The following is a 17,356-nucleotide window of genomic DNA, read 5'->3' as shown; positions in this document are numbered from 1 at the left end:
GACCCATAATATCAAAGCCTCTAAGGTATCAAAATGATATTTTACCACAAGGGCTCTTTGTAATATTGTTCTAATTGGAAAAAAAAAAATTCCTGCAATGCAAATTTAACCTTATCATTTTTTTTCTTTTTGCACAAAATGGCCATTCTTGACCTCCAACCCATATCACACTTACAAAATTTTTAATATTTTATTAGGGTGTTCTTATCTAATTGGAAGGAAATTTCATCTCTAGTTTCTTATGAGTTTTCTGAGTGATAATTTTGAGTATGAGTCATGGATTTTATGGATGAAGAAATGCACTTACTGGTCCATTACCACAACCTTTCTATGCTCAACCACTACTAACTAAAAATTTGCTTAGTTAATTGACACAATCAAAACAAGAAAGTCTCAACTGACTAGATGTTGCATTCAAGTAAATTCCACATGCAAGACTTTGATCAAAGCTGATTGGGGGTGATTGAGGCAGATGAATATCGGCCAGCCAGGAGCTGCCAAGTACAGTGTTGAGGCCTGAAGGCCCCCTCCTTGCTTCAAGGTGAAGGGAGGATTTGATGCCAAATCTTTGGAAACAGTTAAGAATACTACTGTCAGCAGGCTAGTTGGTGCCTTCAAAAGTAGAAATGGTTTCTTCTTGTGGTGGAGACCGGAGAGAGAGGACACATCGACAACCTTAGCCTCAATTTAATCAAGTCCCACCCAACACACAAGACAAAATAGTTACCAGATACCAGATGTGAGTGTGGTGATATGTATTGTTGAAAGCCTATATGAGTCTGACAACAAACATGACGACCTACCTCTCGCTTCCTGCTGAAGACAAATAGTAAATGGGTGGCCTATAATACATAAATGGAAGAAGATAGCTAGATGTCATCCTCACTATCATTATCAGTTTTTGCCTCCTCACCAAGCCAACCACACCATCTTTTTATCGCCATTTTGGTGGCTCTTCAAGTTGGAGATAAGAGAACAAATGCTAGCAACTGTCTTGCCACACCGACAGGTAAAGTTGGCCACAAGCACTTAGTGTACTTTGTTTGAACAAAAGAAAGAAAGAAAGCATAAAGAACCACGATGGTGCTTAGCACATACGTTGCATGTGAGATATTAATTACTTGAATATTGAATATATTGTTAAGATAGAAATTAAAAATTAATAAAAGTAATAATATGATTAAAAATAAACTTAAATATTTGTAGAAAATAACAATTATTATTATTATTATTATTATTAAATTTTGTATTGCATTTTTATCATAAATAAAAACAATTTTATTTCAACAATTATTTTATTTAATATGATGAATATATAACATTAGAAATGTTCTCAAATGTTTTCGATAAAATTTTGTATATTTTCATTTTTGGTGTTCTATCATTTTTTAAATATTTATTATTCAATTATGACATCATGGGTTTCTTTGAAAAGTTGGATCATTGACCCACCATCTAAATAAGAAAATAGCTTTGCTTTTGGATTAACTTTAAATTAGGGAAAAATATAGTCGGAGCCAGCTGTACATTTAAAATTAGGCTACAAGTTGGTCTATAAACCAACAATCTAACAACCAACTTTACATTTCAAATTATAAAAACCCTCACCATGTAATCGGATGTTTATGTGGTTGTTGCCAACATGGGACTCTTAATCCATATTGGACACAACAAAAAGCTTATATTTGACTATGACATCATTTCATTTCAATGTAGATTTTAAATTTAGCAATCCATTTTTATCATTAATAAAAATACTTCTTACATTTCATAGTTATTTATTTTAATTTTTTATTATTTAATTATGACATTATTTATTAATCCATTTGACCCCAATGGTCGAATTGTTTGCCCACCACCGGGAGGGAAGAAAATGGTTTTGTTTTCAAAATGTTTATTTTTATACTACTAAAATTAATATTGTGGATTTAATTACAAGAATTTCATGATGAGAAAAATATATCTTAAATATAGGATTTAATGAGTAGAATAGGAAAATGTTTTTTATTTCTAATTGGTTTTAAATTTACATTTCATTTCCATCATTAATAAAAACATTTTTTATTTATCATACTTATTATTGTTTAATATGTATGTTAAAAATGTTGTCAATTTTTTAATTGGAGTCGGTTACATGGTGATTCAGGTTGTTAGCCCTGAGTTGATACTTCGATTCTTTAGTCTCAAACTGGATTGGATATCGAGGTGCCTAGACGCCGATGTGAGTTTTGGGCCGAGGTGGCTGAATACTCGAAATCAAATGTTGCGAACTAGGCTTGCCAGGCTGAGCTATCATCCCTTAATCAAGTCGAGTCCACGTGTCCCCTTCTCGATAGGTCAGGCCAAATCACCCTTCATCAATTGCCCCCACTCCCCGAGCTAGGGGTCTCAACCTAGTGTAGGGAGTTCATGACGAGTCCAGGTGGATTTGGCACGAGGTCTAGACGGCTTTACGGGCGAATCGTTGGTCGGACCTGTTCGACCACCCGGCTCAACTCAGGAATAATCCAGGTCGCGTCTGAGTTACGTGCGAATGTCACGCCATTTTATAAACTCTGCGGACGTCAAAACGCGCGCTAAATTGATTTCAACCTCGGGGGTCGTGCAATTGGTTTCCTTAAGAGTCATTGGATCGTGTTGATCTCGGTCATTGATCCCCGGGTATACTGGCTATAAATAAGGGCCAAGGAGCTAATTTTCTTTGCCACAAGTCCGCAAATTCGCAATCTTTGAGATCACGTTCAAGTCTTTCTGAGGTCGCTTTCCTTTCTTCAGTCTTCCTTTTGGTGAGTCTTCCTTTGCTTTTTCTTTTCAATTTCGTTTCTTTTTAGCATGTCTAGCTTTAGCTTTAGTTTTGATTCCGTGGATCCTCATCCTACTGAAGAGGTTACTTCGGGCCAGGATGCGGTTCATGGTCCTCCTGAGGTGAACTCACCTCGGCGGGAGCAAGAGGCCTCAGGTAACCTAGCTTCCACCTCACATCGAGGTTGGTTGCCAGATAACTTCGGCCCGTCGACAATGACGGCTGACAGGCTCCTAACCCTAGTAGCTCGGTACAGACTTCCCAACAACTTTGTGTATAGCATCCTCTTAGGTAACTTCCCTTGGGATCACAGTCATGACGAGATCGTGATCTTCGAAGAGCAGCTCGCAGCTGGTCTTCGCCTTCCACTTCACCCTCTCATAGTCGAGATCGTAAAGTTTTTCAACATCACCATAGATCAGTTACATCCGAACTCTATCTGCAATGTCGTAGGGACCATTTCACTTTTCCATGATTACAATCTTCCCCTTGACCTCGACGTTTTTTCTTCTATTCTTTCCATAAAGAAGAATTCGTCTTGTGTTTTGCTCAAGCACAGGAAAACTTACTATCTATCACCTCGTCCTGATTTCAAACTTTTGCATGAGCTCCATAACAAGGTCCCGACCTGGAAAAGGCACTATTTCGTGGTCCGCAACACTTAGGGGTGGCCTTTTTCGACTCATTGGAGGGCAGCCATCCAGGACTCTGGTGTTAGGTTGTACCTGAAGACAAGGGAGGCGCTCCGATCTTAGGCGGAGCTCGGCCTGAAGTTCGAAGGCTTCGTGACCAAGGAGAAGCTCGTGCAGGCCGGTCTGAGTCTTGGTAGGTCGCTGTTTGCTGCACTTTTTCTTTGTTTTACTTCGGTACTACATCTGACAGCTCGTTTTTTGTTGTAGCAATCATGGACATCCCCGTCAACAAACTCTTTGGGAGTATGAAGAAGGGGAAGAAGAAGAGAGCCACCAAGAAGGCTCACATTGAGCCCCCACCAGCTGTCGTTCCAAAGCCCGAGCAGCCATCAACTTCCGATCAGCCTCCTATGATAGATCTGGTCAAAGAGGACTCGGGAAAGCCCTTCCCACCCCGCGTGCCTGAGGAGGCTACATCTTCGGAGCCCGTCCCGGCAGCCGCCGCTTCTTCGGGCAGTGACGATGCAGTTCAGAGTATCTTGACTCTAAAATGCGGCCTTCTCAAGAGTAAAGGCGCGGTATTTGCTGAGGAGGTCGCTAGTTCGACTAAATTGCCAGTTGCTCAACTCGGAGCCTGAGCGACTACTCACTGCATGGTGGTAAGTTCTCAGAGCCTGATGCTTGTTTTCTTCTCTTGGCAGGTGAATTCCACCATCCACGCCTTGGCTTATCAGTCCGAGGTAAACTTGAAGCGGGCCCTTGGAGTCGAGGAGTCTTCCCGGAAAGCTCACACCGAACTGAACTTAGATCATAACGAGAATAACCAGCTGAAGAACAATGCACAGGCTAAGAAGGAGCTGCTTACTTTGTTAATGTCGGAGAAGAAGGAGCTCGAGGAGCGTAAAGCAGCATTGAAGAGGGAGGTGGAGAACCTCGAGGCTCATGTGAAGGAACGAACCGAGCTACTTCTTCAGGTGATGGAAGAGGCCAAAGCTAAGGCTGTCGAGGAGAACAACTCCTCGGCGAAGTTTCGAAAGGAAATGGCCGAGGTAGGTACGGCGAGCTACCGTAGAGGATTCAAACTTAGCAGGTGGTTGACCCAATGTGAATTTCCCCAGCTCGACCCCAGTGTCATAACCACTTCGAGGATCATAGAGGAGATGGCCGTTGAAGCTGCCCAAGATCCGGACTCCGAAGCAGAAAGTGGCGGCGACCTGCTTGATGAAGATGAGGAGACTGGTGCTGACGAGAGCCGCATGGAGACGGATCCTCCTGCCGAAACCTCCAGTAAAGATGAGGAGCCTCGAAGTGACTAGATGCCTCTTCTCTTGGACCCCCTTTTGTAATACACCGAGCTCAGTCTATTGTAATTTTTTTTTTGTATCCGAAATTCCATATCAATGAAATACAAATGTTTTTACAATCTTGGTGTGTAAAAAATTCTTTTTTCTTCTAAGTGTAGATAACTCCCGAATTGGCGAACTAAACCAAATAGGAGTGAATTTTTTTCTAAGTGTAGGTTACCCCGAACTCAGGTTGTCGATATTCCATGCTCGAGGTACCTGCTTCCCTTCCAAAGTCTTGATCTCATACATGCCTTCCCCGAACACCCGTCTTACTCGGTACAAACCTTCCCAATTTGGTCCGAGCTTACCAAAGTCGGGCTCAGGTACCATAACCTTCCGAAGAACTATGTCGTCGACGCGGAAGTGTTGTTATCTGACCCGAACGTTATAGTACCAAGCTACTTTTGTTGGTAAGCTGCAGTTCGGATGTAAGCCCGGTCTCGTACCTCTTCTACCAGGTCTAGGATGGTATGGAGCTCGTCATCATTCGTCTCCTTGTCATAAGCCTCCAACCGTAGTGTGGGCACCTCGATTTCCACTGGGATCACCACTTTTGTGCCGTAAGTGAGGTTGAAAGGGGTTTCACCTATGGTGGTCTTAATGGTAGTTCGGTAGGCCAAAAGGACACTGGGCAGTTCGTCTACCCACAACCCCTTGGCTCGAGCTAAGTGAGCTTTCAGTCGGCGAAGTATCGCTTTGTTAGTGGCATCTACTTGTCCATTCGCCTGGGGATGTGCCACCGATGTGAAATTTTGTTGAATTCCCATTCCGGCACACCAGTTTTGAAACTTGATATCCTCGAACTGGTTACCATTGTCGGAGATGAGTACCCGAGGTAGCCCGAAGCGACATACTATGTTTTTCCAAAAGAAATTTTGTATGTTAAGGGTTGTGATCGTTACCAAAGGTTCAGCTTCCACCCACTTCGTAAAGTAGTTTACCGCTACGACCAGGAACCTCCTCTGTCCTGTCGCTGGCAGGAAAGGGCCAAGAATGTTGATTCCCCACTACGCGAAGGGCCATGGGCTAGTGAGGCATTTCATATCAGCAGCAAGTTGATGGTGGATGTTGGTGTGTCTCAGACACCTGTCGCACTTCTTGACGAGCTTGAGTGCATCTGCCTTCATCGTGGGCTAGTAATAGCTTTACCGCAATGCTTTCTGTAAGAAAGCTCTGCCCCCCATGTGTCCGCCGCACAAGCCTTCATGGGTGTCACAGAGTACATGCTCGGCTTTTGAGGGTCACAAGCAGTGCAGATAGGGGAGCATGAAAGATCTTCTGTATAGTTGTCCGTCTATAAGGACATACTTAGCTGACTAGTGCTCTACCCTTCGTTCCGCATTGCGTTCTACAAGTAGGGTCTCGTGAAGTAGATAACTTACGAGTGGGTCGATCCAGCTCGGTTCCGCTTGTGATACGGGAGCGACCTCTTCTGCCCTCCCGAGAATGCTAGGCCGAGGTAAATCCTCAATGTACATGGTCTGCATGGTGTTACTGCTCGTACTGGCTAGTCGGGACAAGGCGTCGGCCTCAGCATTCTCGGACCTTGGGATTTGTCTGATGACGTAGGAGAGGAAGTTGCGCAGGATCTCTTTGACTTTGGCCAAATAAGCTACCATAGTGGGATCATGGGCTCCGTACTCACCAATAACTTGGTTGACCACCAGTTGTGAGTCGCTGCATATGACGAGGTGTTTTGCCTTCATTTCCCTTGCTAGGGTTAACCCGACGACCAATGCTTCATATTCTGCTTTGTTGTTTGATGCCGCAAATCCGAACCGAAGTGCGTATTCCAGCTTCACCTTGCTTGGACCGTACAGAATCAGTCCTGCACCGCTTCCCTGCTGGTTGGACTAACCATCAACGTGGAGAATCCAAGGTTCCTCATCCCAATTCGGTCCTGCTCTGACCGGGACCGGCGCCACACTGGTTGAAGCGTCTGTCGTGTGTTCGAGCTCTACCACCTCGGGGGTCGCGGTACTGAACATGCATTTCACTACAAAATCGGCCAAGGCTTGGGCTTTGATTGCCGTCTAAGGCTCATAGTGGATATCGTACTCGCTTAGTTCGATATACCACTTCGTCAATCTGCTAAAAACCTCGGGTTTGAGTAGAATATGCTTCAGAGGTTTGTTGGTGAGGACAACGACAGTGTGGCCTGGATGTACAGACGAAGCTTGTGAGCTGCTATGATTAGCGTGTACGCTAATTTCTCGATCTCCAGATACCTAGTTTTTGCGTCCTGCAAAACCTTACTAACATAGTAGATGGGTCATTAGACCCGATCTACTTCTTTGATTAGTACCGAGCTGACCACCTCGTCGTTCGTGGAGAGGTACAACTTTAATACGTCCCCTTCCTCGGGTTGAGTTAAAACTGGGGTGGTACTACAGTCCATTCAAAGTCTTTGTTCTTTTTTATGGCTTTGAAAAAGTGTAGGCAGCAATCTGCCGACTTGGACATGAAGCGGCTCAGGGCAGCTATCCGGCTAGTCAACCTCAAACCTCTTTTATTTTGCAGGGTGGTCTCATATCTTGGATGGCTTTTATTATATTCGGGTTGGCTTTGATGCCACGTTGGTTGACTATATAGCCTAAGAATTTTCCCGATGTGACTCCGAAGACGCACTTGTTTGGATTTAACTTCATGTTAAATTTTCACAAAATTTCAAAAACACTTTTTAAATCATTCAACAAGAAATTTGAAAACTAGGTCTTCATGAACATTTCATCAACATAACACTATTTTATTGCCAATTAACGACTCAAAAATTTTATTTACAAGGCGCTGAAAGGTTGCCTCGACATTTTTTAGTCCGAAGGGCATGACTTTGTAATAGTACAACCCGAGCTCGTTTATGAAGGCGGTATTCTCTTCGTCAACAGGGTCCATCCTAATCTGGTTGTAATAGGAATAGGCGTCCAGGAAGCTCAGAAACTCATGCCCTGAGGTCACGTCCACTAGGCGGCCGATCTTGGGCAGCGGGAAGCAATCTTTCAGGCAGGTTCTATTCAGGTCGGTGTAATCGACGCACATGCGCCACTTGCCATTGGCCTTTTTTACCAGAACTGGGTTAGCCACCCATCTCGGGTAATGGACTTCCCTAATGAAGTCTGCCGCTAGGAGCTTCCCGACCTCTTCATCGACTACCCTCTAATGTTCCAAGGTGAGGTTGCGCTTCTTCTTCCTTACTGGCCTGACAAAAGGGTCGGTGTTCAATTTGTGAGTTATAACTTTTGAATCAATTCTAGGCTTCTCTGCCGCGGACCAAGCAAAAATGTCTAAATGTTCAAGTAAAAAACTTACTAGCTGGGAGTGGAGTGGTTCGTTGATCGAGGCATCAATTTGGAGAGTCTTGGTCGGTTCGTCAACAGAGACCGGTATGTGGATCATCTCCTCTGTCGGGACAGCTCGCTCGTCGGTGTACTCCACAGGTCACTCCAGCTTGACATCTTCTACTAGCTTTGCCTTCCCTTTACGAGCAGCTACGTAGCATTTGCACGATTCGATCTGGTCACCTCGCACGACTCCCACCCCGTAATCAGTCGAGAACTTCATCACCAGATAGTAAGTGGATACTACCGCGCTTAGAACATGCGTGATGGGCCGACCTACTATGGCGTTGTAGGGGGAGGTAGTCGCGACTACCAGGAAGGTGTGCTCAAACTGCACGATGTTTGGCCACATGCTAGCTTCTACTGGTACTGTGACTCGCCCGAGAGGTCTGACCTCCTCACCGTTGAACCCTACTAAAGGGGTGTCTGCCGGTTTCAGTTCACTCTACTGTAGCTAAAATTTGTCGAACATCTCTTTGAAGAGTATGTTGGCTGAGCTGACCGAGTCTACCAGTATCCGCTTTACTTCGAAGCCATTGATCCGCAACTTTACTACCAGGGCATCGTCGTGAGGATACTGGATCCCGCGTGCATTGTCTTCAGCAAAATATATTGGTCCTTCAAGCCGAGGTCATTTTAGCGGGTTTTCTTCTTTGTTTTCTAGCTCGAGCACCGAGGTCCTCCCAGCTGCCAAGGTACACCCGCGATAATGGACCCATCGGTAATCATGTTAATTACCCCGCGGATCGGTCTCTCTTCTGGCAACTGTCGTGGCGGTTGCTCGTTTTGCCTGCTGGTTTCTAGGGCATTCCTCTGATCTCCCTGTCGGTCTACCTGTCGATATGTCTATCTTCTATCTTCGCGCAAGATGAAATTCTTCAGGTATCCTCGTTGGATGAGTTCCTCGATCTCATCGCGAAGGTTCTTGCAGTTCTCTGTATTGTGCCCGTGATATCGATGAAAGTGGCAATACACATTCGGGCTCCTTGTTACTGTGTCTCCTCTTAAACTGGGAGGCCATTTGACGAAGGAGGAATCCTTTATGGCCATTAGGATCTCTCCTCTTTTGGCATTCAGGGGTGTGTAGTTCATTCTCTCCACAGGAGGGGTCCTGGAGCGCCGACCTGACTTACGAGATCGCAAAGGGGACCGACTTCTGGAGTTGTTTATTCCCCTGGTTGGTGACTTGCTTTTCTTCCTCTTTTGTCCACCACTGTTCGTTCCTTCACTTTCTCTCTTCCTCTTCTCCGAGGGTGGGTTATCAACCTTCTGATTGATCTCCTCCTCGGTGCCAATGAACTGGTCTGCGAGCTTTAGGAACTCGATAATGTCCTTCGGTTTGTTTGCTACAACATGCCATTTGAACTCCCTGTGGGTAATTCCCTTCTTGGCTGCAGTGAGACTCACGACCGGGTCAAGGTCTAGTATCTGCAGGCAGGTGTCATTGAAGTGTTTGATGTAGCTCCTAATCGATTCTCCTTCCCTATGAACCACATTGAGAAGGCTTTCCTGGAACTTCAGACATTTTTTGCTGGTGATGAAATGTGCAGTGAACGAATCAGCAAATTGGGACCAGCTTTTGATCGATCCCGATACCAGGTTCAAACTACCCCTTTGAAGGTAGTGGAGAAGGTTACACACATGCAAGACTCATCAGCCCCAGATAGGTGCATCTGGGACTGGAAAGAGTCCACATGGTCGTTAAGATCAAAGGACCCGTCGTACTTGTCTAATGGGGGCATCTTGAAGTCTTTTGGCACCGGGGCCGCCAAGAGCTCGGGAGATAGGGGAGACGACCTACAAAGTAGTGGAGGAGCGGCCTTTGTATCCATCGAGCTCGCTTCTTCCTTACCTTTGGTTTGCCCTTCTCGTTGGCTTGACTTTGCTAGCTGGCTGTTCTGAGCCGAGGTACGGCATGCCTTGCGACGTCTCCGCTGTTGTTTCTTCACTGGCTCGATGTTGGTGCTACTAATTTTAGTTTGATCTAGTACTACGGCTCTGTCGCGAGGCAGATCCTGGTTTCTCAAGGGATTCTGGGGCTGACTATCACAGGGGACGGAGAGGTCCTATCTCGAGTTCGCGCTCCAAACTCCGAACTGGTTATCTGCCCGCGAGCCATCGTTCTCTTGTTGTGAGTGCTGAGGCGGATTCAATTGACTATCCCCGGACCTATTCCTGAGATTTCCTTGCGAAGCCGGTGGAGTGTGTTAACCGTCTCTCCTCCCTCGGGGTGACACCTGACTCTTGAGAGGAATCAGTGCTTGTGAAGTCTCTTCGCCCTGATGGGGGATCGGTTGATGTTCTGGTTAACTCCGAGGCGATTCGGATTCTGACCGTGATGGGGCCCTGGGTGCCGAGGTGGAACCGACTGCTGATTTGGTTGCAGGGGAGGGAACTGGTGTTGATATGGCTGGTAGAGGTAATATTATTGGTATTGCTGAAACTGCTGGACCTGTTGCATCTGGATCTGAATGGCCCAGTCGCACTGAACAAGGTCGTGAAACTAGGAACTCCCCACTCTGGAGGAACCACGGAAGGTTCAGAGAAAGTTGCACCTACCACCGGGGGAAGCGGGGCGCTCACCTGTGCGGTGCTCGGTAGTGCAGTTAATGATGGAACTCCAGACGTTGTGAGCGGAATGGTGAACTGTCCGAAGCACACCATAGGAGCTTGGGGAAAGGTTGGCTGCTGGGCTTGACCCCCGGTGGTGTTCATCTCGACGCTTTTCCTAGTGTGGCTAGAGGATGCCATTGAAGTTGAAGTTGCAAAGAGGTAGGAATGACATTTCAATCGTTTCCCACAAACGACGTCAATTGATGGTGCGCAATCTGACTACTCCTAGCTGGAGGACAATCTGGACTCCAAGTGGACGGTGAGATGGATTGATCTACAAAACAATCTATCAAAGAACCCGGGGTGGCTGACCCAGTGAGGTCGCTCCGATGCTTAAGTTAGTATGTTGTAGATGCGAGCTGAGAGCTTGAGTGCTAGAGAGTAGAGTAATCGCGCATACCTTTGCCTTGAGGTTCCCGTCTTTATATACTAGAGTAGTCGTGGGTCTCATGAAAGAGCTCCGAGATCTCCGGGGTGTGGAGATAGGGTTTGTTCCGCTTCCGAAGGAGCACTACGTAGATAAGGCTTATCGTTCCACTTCCGACTCCGGCGAAGCCAGGATGAGTCCTTATCGTGATCTCGAGAGATTCGGGATCTGTTGGAGAGACCTCTGGAGTTGGTTATGTGGTGATTCGAGTTGTTAGCCCTGAGCTGATACTTCGATTCTTTAGTTTCGAACTGGATTGGATACCGAGGTGCCTAGACGCCGAGGTGAGTTTTGGGCCGAGGTGGTTGAATACCCGAGCTCAAATGTTGCAAACTAGGCTTGCCAGGCTGAGCTGCCATCCCTTAATCAAGTTGCGTCCACATTTCCCCTTCTTGCTCGGTCGGGCCAAATCACCCTTCATCAACTTAAATATATGATTCAATGAAAATGAATGCAAGTTAATAATTTAAATGTTGGATTTAATGAGAGAGAGTTGAATGCATTGAATATCTTATAATTACATCTTTTAAACTCATTTAATATCAAGAACCGAATACCTTATTTGCCCTCATTTTTTATCAATAAATTTAAATATAAAGAGATAAATTTTAAACTTAGAAAATTCCAAAAATATTCTTGAGGCCATTGGTACTTTTTAAAGTAGTATATATATATATATATTGTTTTTTCACGATTGTGTTTGAGCATAGTTGGCAATTAATGCAACAGTGCAACACCCCTCCATACCATATTTGTAGTAAACACATTTAAGTTGTACTTGATATCATTGCTCTTTCTGCTACTTGAAATGTTTTGGGTTGATGAATAGAAATTTTTGTCATGTCAATTAATTTGATGTCTCAACTATAATTAAACATCAATTGTGGGTCTCACACATTCATTTTGCTGGCTGAATATGTTCCTCATCAATTTGTATTGATGAACCCGAAACATTTCAGGTAGAAACAGCAACGACACCAAATACAACCTTAACATGCTGACTAGGCATGTGAAGTGTAGTTTTTCCATTAGAACATTTTGTTACAAGCAGAATATGACAAGTTATAAAATTGGTTGGTGATGTGCCACACCATAGGTGGTCCAAAAATTCTACCAACACAGCTTCCAAGTCCCAACATGATCTATGGCCACATATCAAAAACAAGATTCCGTAATATGACCTTAAGATGTGCAACATAAATCATGTTGGAAGTTGTCTTGTTTAAGGGTGGAATTGAATCGAGCCGAGTCAAATACTTGGCTATTCGAACTTGGCTCGCAGGAATAGTATCAAGCTCAAGATCATTCGAGCTTGAAAATAAGAATTATATATACAAAAAATATTTATAAAAATTATTTTTATTTTACATACAAGAAAATAAGAATTATAAAATTTATTTACTATTATACATAAAAAAAATATTATTATATATATAATAAAATTATTTATAATATGTATGTATGTATATATAAAGTAAAAATTATTTATTTAATACTAGGTTCGCGAGCCTCACGAGCCAATCCTCACTAGGCTCAAGCTCAACTCGATTAGCAAACTAGCCTATATATCAGGCTCAAATTCAGCTTGAAGCTCGATTTAAACCGAACTGAGCTCGAATAACTCGTAAAAGGCTCAGCTCGTGGCCACCCCTAGTGCTGTTAGTTGATCCAGACTCATCATAATTAGGGGCATTACATCAATGCTAACCCCCAAACTCTACTCCAGGTGGAGGGGTGGCCACCTTGAAATTTACTAATTAACCATTGTCAGAAGGCAAGGAAATAAATACAGGGGAGGACTAGCCCACTTTGCGCCAAACCCAAAGAGAACAAATCTCTCCCTCACACACTCAACCCTATCTAACAAAGAAATAAACATTACAAAACAAATAAACAAACAGCAGAGAATCAACCAATAAAATAGTAGTTATTCCACATAGGCATTTCAACAAACGCCCATATATTTCATTGTTTGGTTCAGGCGTTTATTGAAAAATCGGGCATGCCTTGTAAATCGGGATCCCACCAATGCATGAAATGTCAAATTTGGCGTTTCATGCATCGGTGAACCGTTTCCCCCGATGGTTGACTGATTGGTGATTACGTGTATCCTATGTGGTGCTTACCTGTCAGCAAATACATGAAAAAAGGTGATGAAAATCACATTACCAAACAGCATAGTGTTGCTCACTGTCTATGTAGCAGAAACACTCCCAAACAAAATTAAAGTATTTTTTTTTTGTGAAAAACGGGTCTTGAAAGCATTGGACGTTTTTTCTTGAAAATCAGTCCCAATAAATACCCACGCTTCCAAACACCATCCTAGAAAGCATTCGTGGAAGGCGAGAACCACTGCCAAACCTGCCTTCATCAATCCCCGTATTGGCATTTTTGCATGAATGGGTATAAATAAGTACAGTTTTTGCCTATTTATACAAAAATGCTGATGTGGCTAATTATTTAAATGTAAATACATATAAACACCAGGGCACCAAACACCCTCTAGCCCTAGGAGCCATGTGTTAATTCCAAAAAGACAAAAGCTAATCAAGGATGATTTTAACAAAACATAGTTAATCCATACTTTTTCGGCTATTCATATTATTAATTGTAGGTTCCTTTTGGACCCCACCTAAAATAAAATAATTTTATCATTGTTTTCCTTTACAATTTGGAGCATAAGTCCATTGTCGGGTGAATGCTTTTTCTAAGTATATATGGACTGGTCTAAATATGTGTAACAGAATCAGAAGGATTTTTTTTCTCAAGCATTTGATCTTTTGTCTCAATTAATTAAGAGGTGTGAAGGTGGACAACTAATCCAAGAATTTGAAAGAGAACTCCTGTAGAACTTTTCTTAATAGCCTGAAATGAACCCATTTCCGAAGATGATTATTTTATGCTAAATCTTAAGCAGAATTAGAATTCAATAATCCCTCACTCCTGTGATTGCCTTACAAATGATGGCTGCAGAGAGCACCTGCTTGCTCTCATGAGTCATAATATTTAGGCTAGGCGGCCAAAATATCACATGAAAGAAGACACGCACAGACCCATTTTATGTTGTCCCCTCATGCATGGTTTTTAAAACCGATCCGGTGATCGAATCGGCCAGGGGTCTGATTATCGGGTCGAACGGTCCAATCATTTAAACCAAATGTTCGGACCATTTTGACAAAAATAAAAATGGTCAAAACTGTTCGAACGGTTAACCGTTCAGTTCAGCGGTTTGTTGACTAAAATCAACGATTTTGGGGGAAAAATCAGTTTTTGGAGAAAACAGAACCGATCACCTAACCGGTTCCAAGTTTTTTCAATCCGACTGTCCGGTCCGGTCCAGTTTTGAAAACCATACCCTCATGTATTAAATATTAAAATAATCATGTTTAAATAGTCAAGATTTGATAATTGTCATGGCTCCCAAGCCTGTTTTAGTGGTTCATCCAAAATCCAAGTAGCATTCTGTGGTCAGTCTTGATCAGGAAAAAAGAAAGAAAATTTATCTTTTGACACAAGATGCTCTAACGTGGGTTCTCCCCCTTTTCATGTAAAAGGAATCAAACTTTAGCACCAATTTAACTCCTATTTATGATATAAATCTCCTCTTACAGCATGCAGCTCGTCAAAAAGAAGAAAGCTAAGCATACTAGGACACATGATGGAATGAAAGAAAATGCAAAAGATCCCCATTATTACCATCCAGTTTAGACTTGAGATGTGGATAGTGATAAAGAAGCTTTTCGGATGGGGAATTAGAAATAAAGTGATATAGATAAATAAACAAAATTAAATTAAAAGAATATAAAAGCAAAGAAGAAAACAGAGTAAAATAAATAACATGGTAGCCATTCCCTGTGAAAGAGTAAAATAAATAACATGGTAGCAAAGAGGGTAGGACCCATTCCATATTGAATTGGGACCCATTAATCTTCACACCATGGCAATTGGAGGATAAAGAGAGATTATGGTTTAGTCAGTGCTAATTGCTGATACAGCTTTATTAACAATGTTGTCCACTAGGTTATGAGACTGAAAAATTCTGTCTAATGTATACAGCGAGGTGCACTAATAAATTTTAATGGCTTCTCTACAATCGTCCATAGTGGAAAAGTGAATAAAATCTAAAATGGAAAAGGTTCTTTATCACCCATTTTCAACCTGTACTCCTGTGTACCTTTTCATGTACCATATTTTTATCAGGGATGTACATGGGCCGAGTCTAAGCTGACCATTTATTGAGTCAAACCCAAGCCCAAGTCCAAGTCCTAGAATGGTGCACTTTCAAGTTTCAATACTGGTCCAGACTTTCCATTGGGCCCCCAACTAATTCTCTCCATAGTTACACCAGTCCTTTATGCAAAAGTTCTTCCTTGATCTCAAAATTACAGTCCTTTGTAATAAGATTAAGTTCGGGTGTGGGCATCCGAGGACGCAGGACCCACAAGAATGGTTTGGGGCCCATATTGTCATGGTCACGTGTTGAAAAATCAAAGCTGATATCAAAGCATGTGTTCTTCTACAGATATTAACTGGGATAAATCACCTTGCATGATCTCCACTATGATTTTTTCTTTTTTTTCCTAAGAAATCTAAAAAAGACTACAAGACAGCTACAAATTAATGCATAAATAGATGATTAAGGATCATGTAATTATATATACGGATACTGTGATCTAGACCCTACTTAAATGGGACCCATCTAACTGTGGGTCCTGATCCTCTATATATACAATATACAACAGTAACAGTCCTTTCAGCCAAAAGCATGGTTACTGGAGTTGGGACTGTGGCCTGCATCAGAAACATTTCCCCATAAATAAGGGTCCGTTTGGTTTATAGTCGGAATTGGAATTAGAATGAGATTTCATTTTCAAGGGAGGGGTAGGGAATGGTCATTTCCTCAAATAAGGAAATGCCATTCCAGCAGGAATGGAAAATGGAATTCTGATTCTGTTCAACCAAACAGTTGGAATTGGAATAGCCCATTCCGATTCCAATTCCAAACCCCTATTCCTGCAAACCAAACGGGCCCTAAAATTTTACAATTTTGAAGATGTTTCATGTGAATCCAGATCTGCGCCCTACAAGGGGGCGCCCCACAGTGTCCCATAGCACATCCCCACCATGTATTGGGAACATCTCCCGATGATATCATCCGGACTGATACTATCATTGGGAGATGTTCCCAATGCATGGCGGGGATGTGCTGTGGACGTTGTGGGATGCAAATGTGAACTCATTTCATGTATACATGGCTGAAATGAGCTCTGAGGTTGATGTGACCGCACTTTGTTAGGAGCATATCCAAACGGTGGTCATTGACTGTGTTGGAGTCCCAAACAGGGTGTAGATCCAAGTTATTGGGTGGGGTCGATGGGCCCAAGTTCTCGTAAAAACTATTGTTACTATTCTGTTGATCGAGTTAGCCCTAAATGGGAAAACTTTAACTGCTGACACTACCTCACATAACAGCATGGTTTTAAAAAATGGCCTGGAAATAGAATCGTTCTGGGTCGACGATTCGAACGTCTAGTTTGAATGGATGGCCTGTTCTAATAAAAAATAAATAAAAAAAAAACAGCCAAAATCATTGAATGGGTTGACAAGTTGACCGGCTAGGTCAACGAGTCGTTGATTGATTCAACGATTTTTGGCCAGGGATTGGGTTTGGGGTAAAATAGAATCGGTTGCCTAAACGTTTCTCGAGCCAAACGGTCCGACCGTCCAGGTCAATGGCGGTTCGAAAACCATGCATAACAGTGTATTCTCCATTAAAATGTTCACCCACTTAAGGTCCTGCTTTCTTACACTCGTCGACTTTGAGTTCTTGCATTTGGTTTGGTATATGTCGGGATACACTTTCAATCATCTTATTATATGTTATCTATGCATGGAATTAGGGTTTACTTGTGTGAATTTGGTAAACGTCGATGCCATTCGGTAAGTCTTTTTTGAAAGATCTTTCAAAAGATCTAACAGTCAAAAAATGTAGTGAGCTTTTACATAATGATCTTGGCAGCCCAAAGATCGTTTAATTGGAGGCATGTCTTTCCATGCATCTTTTTGCATGAAGACGAGATGAAAAAAAGATGAGAAACTCCATTTCTAACTTCCCAAAAAGCAAACTACCGAACATCTAAAAAGCCGACAGCTCGTGTGGAAAAACATACCAAACAATGCTGACATATTTTAACTCCGTT

This window comes from Nelumbo nucifera, chromosome 3, assembly GCF_055504915.1.
Source record: "Nelumbo nucifera cultivar China Antique chromosome 3, China Antique-T2T, whole genome shotgun sequence".
Lineage (NCBI taxonomy): Eukaryota > Viridiplantae > Streptophyta > Magnoliopsida > Proteales > Nelumbonaceae > Nelumbo > Nelumbo nucifera.
This window is presented reverse-complemented; position numbering follows the sequence as displayed.